Raw genomic sequence first — 19856 nt, 5'->3', positions numbered from 1 at the left:
CCTGCTGGGCCAGGCCTGGGCTCAGGCCTTGGCCTTTCTGCTTCCTCCAGCCAGCCCAGGCCTTGCTCAGCATTGCAGTTCCCTGCTCACAGCCTCGGGCTCCTGCAATCCTGCCCTCAAGGATCTGCTCTCACCAGTCCCTGGGGAGCCTTTGGCACTCCCTGCCCTCAGTGGGGCCACTGATGCTCCAAGGGACCTGGAGTTTTGCTTCTGCCTCCTTGAGCAGCTTCTTCAACCTTCTCTCAGTGCCTGAGGGTCCTGGACTCAGCCCCAAATCCACTGTGGGAATCATAAAAATAAAGTCCTCAGGAGCACCTTGTCTTCTTCCAGTTGTCTTCAAGTTATCAGGGGTTGTGCAGCTGCTTGGAGTCAGTTTGGAGTTTTGTTAATGAGGAAGGATTTGATGTGCATCTCATGACTTTTGTGTTTTTAATCACATGAATAGTCTTTCATTTTCCATTTTAGAGAAGAGCTGATAGAAGCATTTCCCAAGTGATCTTGATGCTGAATGTCTCCTTAGGAGGTCTGGGCATGCAGAAGGATGAGCTCCTTGCAGGCTGACCCTGTTTGGACAACCTGCTCCTCACCCCCAGCCTCACCATGTCTGACATCGCCCACCTGGGACTGACATCCCTGTGCCCTGCAGCAGAACCTTGTCCCCTGAGCTCTGCAGCTGGCTGTCCCAGCCCATTGCACCATGTCCCACCTGCTCTCCTCAGGGCTCTGCCTGCACACAGGCCCAGGAGAAATTTTCCTGTTTGTGAGGAAAGAATGGAAAAGCCTGAGCAGGTTTCCTGAACAACAAACCCCACTGAGGAACCACACGCTCAGTCCAGGCTGTCTGGAATGATGTCACCTTCCTTCGAGGGACAGTGTGACCAGCAATGATCTCTGTAAGCAGAATTCTGAGTCTTTCAGCTGAATTCTCTGTCCCTGTCCTTTCCCTGGGTCTTTGTTGCAGATGGAAGCTGCTGGTGCCACCCTCACCTTTAACCCCTCCTTTGAATGCAGACAGATGTTCCCAGGTGTGTTAAGCAGATGTTGCTCAATGCTTATGCAAAGCTTTTGTATCCTCATGGAACCAAGGGGACCCTTGTGACACAGCAGGGGTTCATGGAACCAAGGAGACAATTGTGACAGTTCAGAGCCTCACAGAAACAAGGCTCCATTGTGACACTGAGGGGAATCATGGAACCCAGCAGACCATGATGACACCTCAATATCACGTGGAACCAATGTTCCATTGTGACAATGCAGATCCAAGGAGACCATGGTGACACTGTGGGACCTCATGGATCCAAGGGGCCACTGTGACACTGAAGAACTTCATGGAACCCAGGGTCCAGTGTGACTTTGCAGCCCCTCATTGGAACAAAGGCACCATTGTTGACAGCACAGGAACTCATGGAACCAAGAGGCCATGGTGACACAACAGGGCCACATGGAACCAAGGAAATCTGTGACATTTAGGAACCTAATGGAACCAAGGGTCCAATATGGCACTGCAGAAACAAGGAGACCATTGTGACACTATGGAAGCTCATGGAACCAAGCAGCCATTGTGACACTCCAGGACCTCGTTAAAGCAGGGAAACCGTTGTGACACTCCAGAACCTCATGGAACTAAGGGTTTACTGTGACACAGAAGGGTCCCATGGAACCAGTTGTCAATTGTGACAATGCAGACGCCAGGAGACCATGGTGGCACCATGGAAGCTCACAGAACCAAGGATCCAGTGTGACACAGCAAGGTCTTGTGGTATCATAGAGACCATTGTGAAAGTACAGAATCTCATGGGACCAAGATTCCATTGTTATACAGTGGGGCTTCATGGAACCAAGGAGCCACAGTGACTCAGCAGGGCCACATGGAACCAATGGTCCATAGTGATACTGGAAATCCAGGGAGACCATGGCAATACCACGGAACCTCATGGAACCAAGCAGCCATTTTCACACTGTGGAACCAAGGAGAGCACTGTTGACAGTACAAAACCTCATGGAACTGAGGGGCCATTGTTCTACAGGGAGGCCTTGTGGAACCAAGGGGCCATGGTGACACTGTGGGGACCCATGGAACCAAATATTCATTGTGACACTGCAGGGCTGCTTTAACCAATTGTCCATTGTGATACTGCAGATCCAAGACACGTGGTGACACTATGGCAGTTCATGGAACCAAGGGGCTGTTGTGACACACCAAGGCCTTGTGGAACCAAGGAGAGCCATTGTGGCAGTGCAGAACCAAGGAGGCCATTTTGACAGCACAGACCCAAATGGAACCAAGGGTCCATTGTTATATAGCAGGGCCTCATGGAACCAAGGGGCAATTGTGAAACTGTGCAAGAACCATAATGGAGTCAAGGACAGCACTGATGTTGAAATCCACAAGATAGAAACTTTTGAACACAATTTTGAGTATTTGAAAACAGGTATTCTTTATTACTGCATAGTGGTCACTTGGGCAATCCTTGCTCCATCTTAGTGCCCAGAGCATCGAATGAACATTGAATGAACAGAGTTTTTATCAGACACATTGATTATGTGATTTATTAGCTATCCCCACTTCCTTGGACTTTATTTGACATAGTTGCACCCCTTATTGAAAGTCTTTATATGGTTCTTTGGGATCTGTCTTCAATATCCTTCAGTGTCCTTTTTAGGTGGCTGTTCCTCTATCCCCACTTTTGAGTAAGGGCAATATTCTTGTTTTGTATAACTTCTGTTTTGTCAGCCTTGCAGAGCTGAGCTGGCATCCTCCTTGCATTTTGTGTGACTTCTGTTTGCCTCAGCTATATCCTTTATCCATTTCTCCAAGGCTGTTCTGTTCTGTTCTACTGTCCTTGACAAGAGTAAATGTTGTTCTGTTCTCCTGTCCTTGTCACAGTGCTCGCCCCACATGAGGCGAGTCTGCAACCCCCTCCAACCCATGGGCTTGGGGAGGGCAAGTGTTCCTGAGGGAACAGGGATGGGACAGCTGGGCTGGACTGACCCAAGGGATGTTTCATTCCAAGTCACACCATGATCAGCAGTAAACTGAGAGAAGTGGGGGGCAAGGGGCATAGGGAAGTGATGCATTTTTTAAGACATTTTTATTCAAAACAGCACCTACACATACAGAATCCACTCCTGCCACAGCATGGTTAAATATTTTCTGCTGCTTGGAGATTTCCTGTGGATGTGCTTTGCTTCTGTGTATGGCCTTTGCTTTTTGTGGTTGCTTGGTTCATGGGATTTTTTGTTGCTGTGGCTGGGTCTTGCTTTGTTTCTTTTTTTTGGTTGGGTTTGATTTCTCAATATGGAACTACCTTTTAACTGAGACATAAGTTTTACCTTTTCTTGTTGCTTGATTGGCCCCTGATGGCAAGGGAAATTTACCCAACTCAGTCATTTTGCCCAATTACATTTTGCAGTCACCATTAACTAGATGAGTTTGGTCACAGACTTCCTGCAATTTGGAAGCATCCACAAAGGAATTGAAAGTGCATTTCATGCCATTGTAGAGATAATAGAAATGTTCCACACTGGTGGTCAAGGACTGGTCACTCAGGGTTGTCACGAGGGAGTGGCGGCCAAGAGGACTCTGTGCCATGGATGACATTTGACCCTGATTGTTCAGCCAAATCCTCACCCACCCCATGTTCCACTCCTGCAGCCCAGCTCTCTCCAATCTGGCTCTGAGGGGAGCACAGCAGACCATGTCCCAGGCCTGGCTAAAGTCTGGGCACACAACATCCCCTTCTTTTCCCTCCCACGAGGGTTCTGCAATCCCTGCCTCGTGCTGCCAGTGCCTGGAATGGCTGCAGGAGGATTTGCCACATGCCCTTCCCTGCTGAGCCTGACCAGTCTGTGACTGTCCCAGTGCCCCTCCCTGTCCTGTTTGCAGACTGGTTCCATGTCTGCCCTTCCCAAGTGCCCAGGACCCTCTGGGATGGCTCCGCCCTTTAGAAGGGGTTTGAGAGAGGTCCCACAATGACACTGCCCAGCCTTGTCACCATCCCTGACTCCAAAGGCCTTTTCTACATCCCTCAGTTCCAGTTCAGTGCCCAGAACACAGCACAGCCCTGTCCAGGTCCTTGGGATGGTTCAGAAGGGAGACAGCTCTGATTTCTCCCCACAGACCAAGGAACTCCAATGGTCTCTCTGTGCAGTCCATGGCTGTCCTGAGCATTTTTTCCTGGAAACTCCCTGCCAGAATGTTTCTCTCTATGCAATCCTAACCACAGCCCAGTAATGAATTCAGGTGTTTCCGAGAGTGTAGTGGCCTCAAGGCACTGTTTGTGCCACCAGAACTGTGCCCCCTCCGAGTGCTGGTGATGGTGTTTGTGCTCACTCGGGTTCATCTCCCCACACACACACACAATACACTGCTGAAATCTCCTCAGTACACACCAAACATGGCCTGCTGGCCTGGTCACTTGGTGTCCCTCCATGCAGGGACAAACAACCTCCTGCAGCTGGGGGAGAGGCCAGTGCTGGGTGTGGTGATTGCAGGGGCTGGTGTGGGACAATTGCCCTGGGGCACCTTCCCAGGCTGTGCCCAGAACAAAGACACAGCCCAGGCCCTGCCCTGCTGCTCCCTCAGGTCCATCCCAGGAGCTCTGGCTGTGCCAGGACACTGCTGTGTGCCCCCTGCACACTGCCCCTCTGCCCCAGGCTCCTCACTGTCTTTGCTGAACACAAGCACCGCAGATACTAATGGAGCAATACGGTGACTAATGGCATCCCTTGGTGGAAAATATAATCAGAAGTTAAAAAAAAAGAAAAACAAGTGGAAAAATAGAATACACCAAATAGAATAACAAATAAGACACATGGCCCAAAGCAGTCTGGGCAGTCTGTAATGAGTTCCATTCTGAATGCTATGCAGAACAAACAGGCACTTTATTGTTTCTGAAAAGCACAGAGTGGTCATATTCCTCAGGGCATCCTCAAGCTCCTGGTCCCTCAGGCTGTAGATGAGGGGTGCAGGGCTGGAGGCACCAAGTACAGAACTGACAGTGCCAGAGGCAGGGATGGGCACCAGGGTGGCACAGGTGACCTTTGGGCTTTGCAGGGCCCAGGCACAAGGGCTGTGCCAGAGGCAGGGCTGAGGTCACACTCTGTGGGCTGGGGCAGAGCCCAGCCAGAAATCCCCCCTGAGCCAGCAGCTCTGCAGTGGTGGCCACCAGGCCGGCTTGCCCAGGGAGGCTTCTGGCCATGGCCTGCAGGGAGCTGCTGCTGCCAAGGTGCCTTTGGTGCCTCAGGCTCTGCCTGGCACAGGTCCCACCACGGCTCTCTGCTCTTGTGCCCGAGCCCTTCCCTGTGCTGGGGCTGGCCTGGGGCTTTTCCTGCAGCGGGACCTGGGCTGGCCATGGCACAGGAAAGGCAATTCCTGCTGGAGCAGGAGGCTCTGCCTGGAATGGGCTCAAACAACTCCAGCAAGGCCCTGATTGCAAAGCTCCAGGGGGAAATGAAGAGGGAGAATCACACTGCTTTCGGGGTGAATAATGCTGAAACCAGCCTGACTCCTCCATCCCAAAGTTCAACATCCTGAGAGGGAGCTGGAGCTGTGGCAGAGCTGGTAAAATCCCCAGAGAAAGGAGCAACCAAGTGACACCACTGAGAACTTGTGCAGAGCTGCTGAGCTGGCACAGCCTGGGCACATCTGACTGACAGGGCAGCACTTCAGACTGGAAAAGCCCCATCCCAAATTTTAGTGGCAGCATCTCCTGACATTTCCCTTCTTGGGTGGGTGCGGAGATTCCTCCCTGCAGTGGAGACACCCCTCAGGGTCACTGCTTGAGGCTGAGCTAAAGGACCCTGAGCCCAGGGTCGTTGGTCTGGGGGAGTGACACCCATCTCTACTTAGTTCTGCTTTGATACAATTGCTACAAGTGCTGCAATTTCTAGAGCACTACATTAAAATAGATGTTACAGCTCCTGTACTGTGGAGTAAATAATTCTGATTAAGACCTTTTTGTCAAATCATGATCATAATCAGTCATATCTCTATATATATAAATACTTCTGGTTTGCCATCCTTAATGTTGAGGGACAAAGTTGTACAAAGATTCAATTCCATCTGTTTAATCCTTTACACATAAATCCTTGACAAAGTCTGGGGCTGGATTGCATCCAGGCACTCCCAGGCTCCTCTCACAGGAGTTTAGAAAGCCTGGGGGTCCTGGTTTGGGGGAGCTTGGGGGTGTAATTGGGGTGTTGGGGGTCCTTTCTGCACCCAACAGGAGCTTCTGTAATGAACTTTGCCTGAAGCTCCCACTGTGCCCATGACAGGAACCCCTGTGAGTGTCTGTGACATCCCGGCTCTTTGGCAGCCTGGGCACTCCTGGGGTGTCACCCTGGAACCCCTGTGAGTGTCTGTGCCCTCACTGTTCTTTAGGAGCACAGGGATGTCCCCACTGCACTCCTGCCACTGCCTGTGACAAATTGGCTCCTTGGCAGGGCAGAGACACCTCTGTTGTCACTCTGGAGCCCTGTGACTGTCACCTCATGAGCCTTAGGAAGATTAAGGAGCCCTGGGATGTCCCCATGGAGCCCCTGTGACTGAGTGTGACCAAACAGATCTTCAGGAGCCCAGAGACCCCTCAGATGTCCCCATGGAGCCCCTGTGCCTGCACGTGAGCTCACAGCTCTTGAGCAGCCTGGAAACCCCTGGAATCTGTTCATTCCTGCTCTGCTGAGGATGGATCCTCAGCAACTTGGAGGTTCCCTGATGGATTTCAGTTCTCCAGAGACTTGTTTATTCTTCAGCTCTTCAGTTCAGGAATTCTGTGACAAAGACTCATTAATATATCTAAACACTGTAACAAGACAAGGCTCTGGGAATATTTTCTTTGTAATGAATTAAATTCTTCTATGATTAATTATACAGATTTCAGAAGTGTATTCAAAGAGAATATGCTATATATATTTTTTTTAATGCAGGGGTTTTTTGTCACATTTAGTTTTGTTTTCCTGTTTATAGATTGTTATCAGTAATCTCCAGTTGATATTGATCCCCAGCACCTCCTTATGCAGTCTGAATAGAGATGAAAATCAAGACCCTTTATGGCTGACAATCAGTCAGACTCTGTCCCTACCCCCACCCCACCATTTCCCCCATCCAACCCCTGGCACTCAGAGCAGCCTTGTGCAAATCTGAGCTCCCTCCCCTCCAGGCTGTGCCTGCAGCTTTCAGCTCCTTGGCTCCAACTCCCACCTGCTTTCCTTGGAGAAGGAGCTGCCCCAGACACAGAGGGATGTTCATTTCTTGTCAGCAAACAAAACCAAAGGCAGGCACAGCTCCATAAAAATCAGAAGTCCAGCCCAAGGAGCTCTGGGCAATGGAGCCACATCCAGGGGTGTCCCCAGGGCTCAGGACTGGGGCCAGGGCAGTGAAATCTCTTTCTTGCTGATGTGGACGAGGCCATGGAGGGCACCCTCAGTCAGTGTCCAGGTGAGGCCAAGCTGGGTGGGAGTGTGGCTGTGCTGCAGGGCAGGAAGCTCTGCAGAGGGATCTGGACAGGCTGGAGCCATGGGGCCAGGACAATTGGATGAGGTTCACCAAGGCCAAGGGCTGGCTCCTGCCCTGGGCTCACAACCACCCCAAATCCCTGCCTGTGTCCTGCCCCTGATCCCCACAGCCTGTCCTGTTTCCTTCATCCCTGCATTGCCAGGGACTTTCTGGGACAAGGCAGCTCTGCTGTGGGGATGGAGGGAGGTGCAAGTGCCACCACTGCAGTGGGAACCACAACTCATCAGGTTTGTGTCCTTTGGGGGTCAGCAACTGGTGAGACTCAGAGGCACAGAAGGTTTCTCTTCTCTGTCAACAAACAAAAGTTGAACAGGATACAATTTAATAACCATCACAACTCTTCCCTCAGCTCTGTGCGATGTCCCAGCAGTGTCTGATGAGTCTACCACCCACAAGGGGTTTGTGTACAAAATCAATTTTGGACAAAGATGATTGTGTGGCAGATATAAACGCTGGTCAAGTGTTGTATCAGGATGCTCTGCTTGGAGTGGGGGTTAAACACCTCCAACAATGCCCTGTTTTCAAGGCTGTCGCTGGTAGATGGAGGAGTCAGGCTAATTTTGATGTTGAGGAAATGCTGAAACCAACCTGACTCATTTTAACTCCTCCTGTCCTGGCTGATCTCCTTTCTTGCCCCTTCCACCCATTGTCTTTTGTCCCCCCCAGCCCCCCCAGTGCAGAGCCTGGCTCTGTGTTCTCCATAAGCTCCTGGCTGGCACTGCCAGGGTGCCATGAGGAGCCCCTCAGCCTTCCCTGCTCCGGGCTGGACAAGCCCAGCTCCCTCAGCCTCTCCTCACAGCCAAAGGGCTCCAGCCCCACCTTGGAGGCCCTTCCCTCACCCTGCTCCAGCTGCCAGACATCTTTCCTGCCCTGGGCAACCCAAACCAGGCCCCAGTGACCTGGATAATCCACGGCCTTGATGTCCTGGTCACACAGCCCTGGCCCCTTGTCCCCGTGTCAGGCTCTGGAGTTGATTTGTGGAACATCCTTGGGGGAGGCTGTGGCTCCAGGTGGAGCAGGGGGATCCCGGGGGACAGGGGACCCTGCTGGGCATGAACAGCATTGGACTTGTCTGGGGAAACTGTGAGGGGCGGCTGGGGCAGAGTGACCAACGCAGTGACCTCACACAGCCCTGCTGGGATGTCACACAGCCTCTCCTGTGATGTCACAGCCTGCTCTGTGATGTCACACCTCTGTCCTGTGATGTCACAGGGACAGCCTGTGATGCTCAATGGCCTCACATAACCCACTCTGTGACATCATAGCCCACTCTGTGACCTCATGTTACCAGATGATAAACTGCCTACCCCAGCTGAGCTAACACAATGTTTGTTCTCCAAAACCACTGGCCTCTGGAACCTGCACAGTGCCCGTTGTGTGAGAAGGAGAACTGGAAGTTCCCCAGCCTCAGTGTCCTGGCAGCTCAGCCAGGCTGAACTGGAACATTGGGGTCCACGACCACCAGAGACAACCAGAGAGACCCCCAGGACAGAAGAACCCATGGGTAAAGAGGAGGGGAAATATGTTCATGATTTTGGGGAAATGATTATCATATGTGTGCTTAGTCCAGGACAGTCAATGAATGAGTTTGCAAAGTACAGAATATAAACAGAAATTTCCTGTACTCAGCATGCACAGCATTGGAAGGAGCTGTCCCCTGTGTATCCAGCCAAATAAAGAATGCTGCTTTTTAATGCTACATTGGTGTTTGGGAGTTTTTTATTTTACTGAATGTTTGGTAACACTCCATCTGCCCAGGAAAGCTCTGTCTCACAAACAGAGAAGGGTTGGTGGGAGATGTGGTGGTCAGAGGCTGTTTGGGGTACAGCGACCATGAAATTATTGAGTTTTTAAATATTCTGTGAAAGAAGGAGGGGCATCAACAAAATTTCTACACTGCCCTTACAGAGAGCAGAATTCAGCCTATTCAGGATACGGATTTGGGGATAACTGACTTTTTTAATGTAAACAGTCCTTAAAAACAAAGCAGTCCAAGAAGGATGGAGAAACTTCAAGAAAGAAATCATGAATGAGCAGGAGGAGCCTGTCCCAGTGTGCCAGAAGTGAGCTAGAGAGGAAAATGATTGGCCTGGCTGGGTATGGAGCTTTTTCCAGGCACTCAGGGAGAAAAGAGGCTGCATCACCTTTGGACAGAGGTGCAGGCAACTCAGGAAGTGTTTAAGGATGTTGTTAGGTCATGCATAAAGAAAATGAGAGAAGTGAAAATTATTTTAAGACTTAACCTGGCCACTTCTGTGAAAAATAATAGAAAATATTTCTATAAATATGTTATTAGGAAACCGTCGGACAAGGAGAACCTCAGCTCTTTATTGGATGCTGTGGGGAATAGAGAAACTGAAGATGAGAAAAAGGCTGAGACACTTAACCCATTCAAGTCCTCAGTTTGGAACAATAAGCCAGGATGTCCTGAGGACAAGTTTTCTTCTGGGCTGATAGATGGGGACAGGGAGCAGAACAGACCCCTGTAATCCAGGAGGAAGCAGCTGGGGACCTGCTGAGCCACTCAGATGCTCACAGGTGTCTCTGGGAACAGATGGGATCCATCCTAGGGGGATGAGGGAGCTGCTGGATGAGCTCCCCAAGCTGCTCTCCATCATTTCTCATCAGTGCTGGCTCAGCAGGGAGGTGCCAGAGGACTGGAGGTGCCAATGTGAGCCCATCCCCAAGAAGGGCTGGAAGGAGGATGTGGGGAACTGCAGGCCTGTCAGCCTGACCTGGGTGCCTGGTGAGGTGATGGAACAGATCACCTTGAGTGCCATCACAGGGCACCTACAGGATGGCTGAGGGATCAGAGCCAGCCAGCGTGGATTTCAATATCTGCACTGATGATCTGGATGAGGGGATTGAGTGCAGCATCAGCAAATGTGCAGATGGCACCAAGCTGGTTGTGAGTGTGGATGTGCTGGAGGGCAGGAGGGCTCTGCAGAGGGACCTGGACAGGCTGGATCCAAAGCCCAAATCCAACAAGGTGAGGTTTAATAAACTAAATGCTGGATCCTGCATTTTGGCCACAACAACCCCTGCAGTGCTACAGGCTGGGGACAGAGTGGCTGGACTGGGGCCAGGCAGAAAGGGACCTGGGGGCACTGATGGACAGCAGGCTGGACATGAGGCAGCAGTGTGCCCAGGTGGCCAAGAAGGCCAATGACACCTGGCCTGGACCAGGAATGGTGTGGCCAGCAGGAGCAGGGCAGTGATTCTTCCCCCCTGCTCAGCACTGGTTGGGCAGCACCTCGAGTGCTGTGTCCAGTTCTGGGCCCCCAATTTAGGATGGACATGGAGGGGCTGGAGCGTGTCCAGAGCAGGGCAACAAGGCTGGTGAGGGGTGTGGAACACAAGTCCTGTGAGGAGTGGCTGAGGGAGCTGAGGATGTTTGTCCTGGAGGGTGCTCAGGGGAGACCTCATCACTCTCTACAGCTCCCTGACGGGAGGGGGCACCCATGCTGGGATGGGGCTCTTCTCTCAGGGAACAGCAACAGGACAAGAGGACACAGCCTTAAAGCTGCACCAAGGGATGTTTAGGCTGGACATTAGGAAATATTCTTCATAAAACGGGTGATTGAGCATTGGAATGGGCTGCCAAGGGGAGTGAGTGTGTCATTGTCCCTGGAAGTGTTTAAGGAAAGACTAGATATGACAGGGAGTGCCATGGTCTGGGTGACAAGGTGGTGCTGGATCACACGTTGGACCTGCTGCTCTAAAGGTCTTTTCCAGCCTGGGTGATTCTGTGATGATTGTGACACTGCAGGGCCCTGGGCAGAAAGGGGCCATTGTGACACTGCGGGGCCTCGTGGGACTGAGAGGACCATAGTGACACTGTGTATGACATGGCACCACAGAGCCAAGGGGCCACTGTGACACTGTGGGGCTACATGGAAGCAAGGAATCCATTGTGACAGTCTGGGTCCTGGTGGAACCACAGAGGCCACTGTGAGACAGCAGGGCCTTGTGGAACCAAGGGGCCATTGTGCCACTGCAGAACCAAGGAGAGCCTTGTGAGAGCCTGGGTCCCAATGGAATCAAGGGGCCAATTTTCCATTGCAAGGACTCTTGGAACTAAGGGAAAAATTGTGACACTGCAGACCCATGGAAACAGGGGCCCTGGTGACACTGCAGGATCTTGTGTAACCAGGGCTCCATTGTGACACTGCAGCACCAAGGAATTCATGGTGGCACTCAGAGCCCTCATGGAACCAAGAGGTCACAGTGACACTGCAGGGCCTTGTGGAACCATGCAGAGCATTGTGACAGAGCAGGACCTCATGTAATAATGGGGCCATGGTGGCAGTGCAGGCCCCATGGAACCAAGGGGCCAGTGCTGCTCCTCAGGGACTCCTGGAATGAAGGAAACATATTTGGCACTGTGGTGCCCCTTGGGACCAAGAGACCATTGTGAAAATGTGGAACAAGGAGAGTATTGCTGCATTGAGACCTCATGGAACCAAGGATCCACTGTGACACTACAGGGGCTTGGGGGATCAAGGTGCCACTGTGAAACTCTGAGGCCCAAGGATCCAAGGGACTTTGTGACACCAAGGGCTCCCGTGGAACCAAAGGGACACTGTGACACTGGGAGGCCTCATGGAATCATGGAGACCATTGTGACACTCTAGGGCCTCATGGAACGGTGGTGACACCAAGTAGGCTGGGAGTGTTGATCTACTGGAGGGTAGGAGGTCTCTGCAGAGGGACCTGGACAGGCTGGATGCAGGGCCCAAATCCAACATGGTGAGGTTTAACAAGACCACGTGCCAGATCCTGCACTTTGGCCACAACCACCCCTGCAGTGCTACAGGCTGGGGACAGAGTGGCTGGACAGCAGCCAGGCAGAAAGGGACCTGGGGACACTGATGGACAGCGGGCTGGACATGAGCCAGCAGTGTGCCCAGGTGGCCAAGAAGGCCAATGGCACCTGGCCTGGATCAGGAATAGTGTGGCCAGCAGGAGCGGGACAGTGATTCTTCATCTGTACTCAGCACTGCTGACGCTGGACGTTGAGTCCTGTGTCCAGTTCCTGGCCTCCCTAGTTTAGGAAGGACATGGAGGGGCTGGAGTGTGTCCAGAGAAGGGCAAAAATCCTGGTGAGGGGTCTAGAAGAGAAGTGCTGTGAGGAGTGGTTTAGGGAGCTGGGGTTCTTGATCCTGGAGAAGAAAGGGCTCAGGAGAGACAAGGTGGTGTCAGGGCACCGGATAGACGTGATGATCTCCAGGGTCTTATCCAGCCTGGCTGATTCTGTGATTCTCTGAAACCACCCCTGGAGCAGTTGCAGGATGAGCCCCTGGCCTCCTCTTCACAAGGTCCAGCAGCCCAGGTCCCTCAGCTTCTCCACACAGCCCCAAAGCCCATCCTGTCAGTCCTGCAGAGCCTCTCCAGCCCCTCCTCATTGCCCACAACAGGGAGCCCCACACCTAGACACAGCAGCCCAGATGTGCCCCCCTGGCCTGTGGTGCCTCTGGCAAGGGAGCAGCCCGAGGCACTGCAGGACCCTGCAGACAAATCCTGCAGCACTTGGAGGATAATCCTGCTCCCAAGGGATGTTCCCTTGGTGCCAACTCAGGAATTGAAATGGGGAGTGAGGCCAGAGAGGAAAGGGTAAACAGGGATGGACTGTTTGCAAGGGAGGGGACAGGGCTGGGCAATAGGAAGAATTTTGGATCAGGAAAGAGTAAAGAAAGCAAAGGTGAAGCAAAGGAAATTCTCAGGGCAGTTTGGGGGTGGCTGCCAGGCAGCCCTGGCTCTGACAACAACATCTGCAGTGGGACAGGAAACTCACAGCTCATGGGAACAAACTTTCTGGCTGACTTCAGAGGCCACAACAAAGCTGAGTGGTTTCCCTGCCATCCCCCAGCCCTTGCTGGCCCCAGGGGCTGATGGCATTTGTGCTCACTCAGCTCCATGTCCTCACAGCAGCACCATGGGGGTGCTGAGCCTGCTGTGTGCAATGCAAACAGGGGCTCCTGAGCCAGTGCTGCCGTGTGTGTGCCTGCAAGGATGCGGCTCCTGTGTGAGCTGGGGGAGAGGCCAGGGCTGCAGAGGGGGGATGTTGTTGGCAGGTGCATGAGGACGCTCTGGGACGCTGCCCTGGGGTGTCCAGCGCAGTGGGGATGGATCAGCCCCTGCTCTGCTGCTCCTTGCCAGGGTGTCCCCCTTGCAGGGAGCTTGCAGAGCACCAGCCATGCTGTTTGCCCCCAGCCTGCCCAAGGCCAGCCTGGGGCTGCTCCTGGGGCTTTTCTGTGCTCAGCATTGGGCTGGCCAAGTGTTGTGGAGAGAGCGTGGCCAAGGAGCCTGGAGCCCCCAGGCCCTGCCCTGAGGCGTCAGCGCTGCCCCAGCAGTGCCCATGGCCTGTCCCTGCTGCAGCCCCGGCACTGCCACCTCCAGGGCTGTGCCCGGCCCCGAGAGCACTCAGGCCCTGCAGCAACACGAGGGCCAGGAGGGCAGCGGGGCAGTGGCACGGGAGCAGCACTGGCAACACCAAGTGCTGCTGCTGCTGCTGGGCACAGCTGCTGTGCCAGCACTGATCTGCCCCAGCTCTGCACACAGACATTGCTGCTGCAGCTCCAGAGAAGGGAATAGAAGGGGCATCTCTAAAGAAAACTCTGCTGGGAGAGAGATCCTTTAGTTCATTTAAAAACCCCAAGAGCATAGCACCTTATTTACAGAGTCTCTGGCCACTGGGAAGGTGGAGAGAAAGAGAATGAGAAATGGCATGAACAATTCAATTTCTTTATGGATTATAGTAAAAAAGTAAAACAAAGACAGTAACCTCCTAAGGAAAACAATGAGATTTATCAAAGTGGCTTTTATTACAAATGATTTGCAGAAATTGACCAGCAGTTTACAGTTTCTTAAAACCTCCAGTCATCAGTGTCCACAGTGCAGCCTTGAGCTCCTGGTTCCTCAGGCTGTAGATGAGGGGATTCAGGGCTGGAGGCACCACTGAGTACAGAACTGACAGGGCCAGATCCAGGGATGGGGAGGAAATGGAGGGGAGCTTCAGGTAGGCAAACACTGCAGTGCTGAGAAACAGAGAGACCACAGCCAGGTGAGGGAGGCAGGTGGAAAAGGCTTTGTGCCTTCCCTGCTCAGAGGGGATCCTCAGCACAGCCCTGAAGATCTGCACATAGGAGAAAACAATGAACACAAAACACCCAGAAGCTAAACAGGCACTAACAGCAATGATCCCAAGTTCTCTGAGGTAGGATTTGGAGCAGGAGAGCTTGAGGATCTGTGGGATTTCACAAAAGAATCCCCCCAGGGCATTGCCATGGCACAGGGGCAGGGAAAATGTAGTGGCTGTGTGCATGAGAGCATTGAGAAAGGCACTGGCCCAGGCAGCTGCTGCCATGTGGGCACAAGCTCTGCTGCCCAGGAGGGTCCCGTAGTGCAGGGGTTTGCAGATGGACACGTAGCGGTCGTAGCACATGATGGTCAGGAGGGAAAACTCTGCTGACATGAAGAAGAGAAAGAAAAAGAGCTGATCAGCACATCCTGAGTAGGAGATGTTGCTGGTGTCCCAGAGGGAATTGTGCATGGCTTTGGGGACAGTGGTGCAGATGGAGCCCAGGTCAGTGAGGGCCAGGTTGAGCAGGAAGAAGAACATGGGGGTGTGCAGGTGGTGGCCGCAGGCTACGGCGCTGATGATGAGGCCGTTGGCCAGGAGGGCAGCCAGGGAGATGGCCAGGAAGAGGCAGAAGTGCAGGAGCTGCAGCTGCCGCGTGTCTGCCAATGGCAGCAGAAGGAAGTGGCTGATGGAGCTGCTGTTGGACATTTGCTGTGTCTTGGCATGAGGATCTGTAAGAAAAGTAATCATGGAATAGTTCAGTTTGGAGAGGATTTAAAAGATCCCAGACCAGCTTGGTGTCACTTTCCCCCCACTGCCTGCCCAGGGCTCTGCTGCCTGGAGCTGTCCCTGGCAGCAGCTGCTTCCCTGTGCCCAGGGCTGGGCCCTGCCAGTGCTGCCAGAGCCCAGCCCAGCCCTGGGGGCTCAGCTCTGCCCTGCAGACCCCTCCCAGCACAGGGCACTGCCCAGGGCCAGCTCTGCCTCTGCAGGCTCTGATGGCAATGTCATAGCTATCCTGAGGAGGCTGGAAAAGTGACACGGATGCTGCCTGTGAGGGACCCTGGGCTAATTTCTGTCAGTGCCTGCTTTATTAAAATCCAAGAAAAAATATTATTTTTATTCCAAACTGAATTTAGAGATTAATATCTATATGCAATTTCCCTTCTACGCAACGCAGAGCAGTAGATTATAAAATCAGGATTTTCCCTTTTATGCAGGCCCTGCCTTACTGTGCTCCCTGTGTAATCTACCTAGAAATATTCTGGAGTTAAATGTCATGCTGGGAGCAGTTCTGAACTATGCAGCATCCTCACCCCACAAGGACAACCCTTCCAAGCCTCACCAGCTGTCTCCTTCCACCCAGACCTTGTCCCCCCGTGCTGGGAGCAGCTCCCAGGGCTGGCTGAGAGCTGTCCCTGGCAGGCAGCAGAGTCCCTGCCCCAGCACAGCGCCCTGGGCTGCAGGACCCTGCTCTGCACCACAGCCCTGGGCACCCCTGGCTGCTCTACACAAGAGATCATCAGAGAATGTACTCACACAGTCTGCAGGCATTGGGATGTTGCAGCTTTAGGAGATCACTGCAGGAGCTGCAGCTGCATTGTTCTGCGGCCAGAGGCTTCCTGTGCCAAGGGCTGGGAGTGATTCTGCCCCAGGCACTTCTGAGCATCTTCCCAGCCCTGACTGATTGAAGCTCTCTGTGCCTCTGTGCTGTGCCCGGGGTGGCTGCAGGCAGTGCCCGAGCCCTGCTGGTCTGGGAGAAGAGCGCTCATGAAGAGAAATGTGTTTTTGAAGCTCTTCTTGGTTGCCAGCATTGTCTTCTGAGCCAGGAGCCAAGCCCAGCTCATCAGCACAGACACAGCACAAGGACTTTAATGACCCTCTTGAGGTTTGTGCTGAGGCCCTGAACATCAGTCCCTGAGAGGGAGATGAAGAAACCTCTCAAGAACTCCAAGTCACAATCAAACTCCAAAATTTCCTAAAGTTTTAATGGGTCCCATTGAGGGACACGACTGAGAAAGTGTCCCCAGGTTCCAGTGTGAGCAGGAAATTGGAGGCAGTGATGACAGGTGGGGACAAAGAGAAGCCAAGTCTTGGTGCCCTGGGGCACAGCAGGGTCTGTGCCACCAAGGGCTGGGAGGAGACACCTCGTCCTGAGCCACTAGGGCCTCCTGGCACAGCCCCAGCAAGGCTGGCCACTGTCACCCCTTGTGCTGCCCTCAGCATCCCCCCACATCCCAGTAGCCTCAGGGATGTGCTGGGACGAGTCCCTGGGGAGCCTTGGTCAGGAATGGCCCTGGGGGCTCCTTCATGCTCCCAGGGACTGCAGGATTTTCAGAGGTCTTTGGGTTTTGCTTTTGCCTTGGAGTCTCTGAGAGCTTTGTGCAATCATGGCCTCCAATTATCTGATTTAATTAGTCTCTTGAGAGTCTTTGTCAGTAACAACACTCATTGGGGCTGATCAATGCTTCAAGATACTTCAATTTTTTTAAGGTACTTGGAGGTTCCCTTTTGACACCAACTCTTCTAGTAGTTTATGCAGTCATGGCCCCAATTATCTACTTTAATTAGTCCCTTGAGAGCTTTATATTGACATTCAGTTGGTCTCATTAATACATTGAGATACTCAAGGTTTTAAATGTAGTTTGGATTTTCCTTTCCTCTCTGACTTTCTGAGAGGGTTTTGGGCGATCCTGGCATCCAGTTCTTTCCTCCAAGGAGTCCATGAGGAGCCTGTGTTAGGGATGGACCTCAGTGAGACCCATTAATGCTTTGAGACACTTTGGGTTTTTCTTCTGCCTTGGACTCCTGGAAAGTTTTGTGCAACCTCCTCTCAGGCCCTGAGGTTCAAGGGCTCAGCACCAAATGCACCAAGGGGCTGATTGGAATCAAGCTCGTCCTGACAACCCATGGCTCTGCCTTGATTTCCCTCTGGTCTGGTGAAGGTCATTCTACTGCAATTACGGAAAATTAATTCAAAGAGATTCTTAGAAATACACATTCGTATTTTAAAGAGTGTGTTTTATTTTTATTCTCTTTATGGAAGTATTTTGTGGTTGATATTGCTCCAGGGTTTCCTCAGGAGGTCTGGCCTGCTGACAGAAGGTGTGCCCTGAGATCTGACCCAGTGTGGACAACCTTGCTCCACACTCCCCAACCCAATCCTGTCTGTCCTTATTCACCTGGGACCTGCTTTGCTTGGAGAATTTGGCTGCAATCAGGCAAACAAGAGTTTTTCCTTTTTCTATTTTTGAATCAATCTAAAACTCCAAACTTTCCCCATTGAAAACAGTCACACTCCTCAGGTGTGTGCCAAGCTTAAGGTGCCATCCAGGATGTTCCCCTTCATCCATGGCAGAACCCTGCAAGGAATGTTTGAGACCTTTGGACTCCTTGGTTCCCTGAGGCCTTGCAGTGTCACAAAGGCCCCTTGATTCCATGAGGTTCTGCACTGCCACAATGGAGATTTGGGTCCATGGGTCCCCACGGTGTCACAATGCTCTTTTTGTTCCATGATGCCTTGGTTTGTCACAATGGACTTTTGGTTCCATGAGGTTCTGTCCTCAGCAATGGTCTCTGCAGTTCCAAAGTGTCACAAGGGCCCCTTGGTTCCATGAGGTTCACTGGTGTCACCATGGTCTCCTTGGTTCCAGGAGCCATCACAATGTCACAACAGAGCCTTGGTTTCATGAGGTTCCTGCAGCAGGACTTCCCCTATGGCCCAGCAGAGCTCATCTGTTCTGTCCATCAGCTGGGCCATCACTCAGGGCATCTTCCCCCTCTCAGGAATTGCTGAGATAACCCAGGCCGGACATCTGTCCTGTCCTGAGTTCTCTCTGGTGCCAGGGAGGTGGAATTCCCAGCTGGCCATGAACATCTGGCCTTGAGAGCAGCCTGAAGGGAGATGAGCCTTGAATTTCTGAGTGACACACACTTCACTTTACAAACTATAAAAGCCACACAAAACTTTCACCAAGCAGAAATCTTCTGCATAGTCCCTGCAAAAGGGTAGGGCTTCTCCCCCAGGTCTGGATGCATCTTTGTGGTTCCTTTTCTGGAAGCTGAGTGAAAGGGCTCCATGTGTACTCCCTCATCAGTTTGGTGGTAAGTTCCATTGACTCCTGATCTCTGCTATTTCTTCACTAGCTGTAATGTAGGGAATTTTATTGTGCACTGTGTTTGTATCTACCTGTACTTCTTCTATTTATCCTGTGCAGTAAGTAGTCCACTTAAAGTCTCTTGTCTGTTAATCTTGAGTCTATTCAGTGAATAATTCATTTTATAATAGGCCTAATCAGCCATTCTAAAGAATGAGAACAAGAGCAATTTGGGGTGCAGGTCACCTGAAACAGAGTTACTAGAAACCTGAGCATAAAGCAGGACTTCCACTCCATTCAAAATGTATTTTATTTAAAAACAAAAAGAGTGAATATCTTTTTTACCATTTATTCTTTTCCAGTTTATGGATGTATATCAGCAATCTCCAGTTATATTGATCCCCAGCACCTCCTAATGCAGTCTAAACAGATATGAAAATCAAGACCCTTTATGGCTGACAATCAATCACACTTTGTCCTTGCCCCTACCCCACCATTTCCCCCATCCAACTCCCAGGACTCAGAGCAGCCTTGTGCAAATCTGAACTTTCTCTCCATGCTTTGAAGCAAATATCAAATGGTTAAGAGCTTAGCTGAGGGATAGAAGCTGTACATATAATGATCACAGTAAAGGCATATAGAAAGTGGTTCCATGGTGTCCTGCACTGTCACATGAACCCTTAGCTCCATGGGGGCCCTGCAGTGTCACAAGGGTCTCCTTGGTTCAGGGGTGCCTGTGGCAGGACGTCCACCCACCCCTACCACAGACAGTCAGTGCATAAAGAGATAACCCGGGCTGAGAGACCCAGCAAGGGATCATCTCTGGTGCCTAAAGGGCTCAGGCCTCAGCTCAGAATCAACATCTTAGTCTGGGGAGCAGATGTGGGAAGAGAGAAAAGGAATATTCTTGCCTGAGAGACACTGTTTTACAAACTAAGAGCCATACAAGTTATCACAGAAGCAGAAGCCACCACATGCACACCCTGAAGGTGTAAAGGGCTTCTTCTTTTAGTTTGCACACAGATTCCACGGTTACTTCCCTGGGGATTGAGGGAAAGGATCTCTATTTGAGACTTCACCAACAATTGGATGGTAAGATACAATGAATCCTAAGTTATATTATATCTTTGCTAGCTGTAATATTAAGAGGTACCTTTAACCTTGT

Source organism: Sturnus vulgaris, unplaced genomic scaffold, assembly GCF_052056855.1.
Source record: "Sturnus vulgaris isolate bStuVul1 unplaced genomic scaffold, bStuVul1.hap1 Scaffold_157, whole genome shotgun sequence".
Taxonomy (NCBI): Eukaryota; Metazoa; Chordata; class Aves; order Passeriformes; family Sturnidae; genus Sturnus; species Sturnus vulgaris.
The sequence above is the reverse complement of the archived record's forward strand: the minus strand, read 5'-3'. Positions refer to the sequence as shown.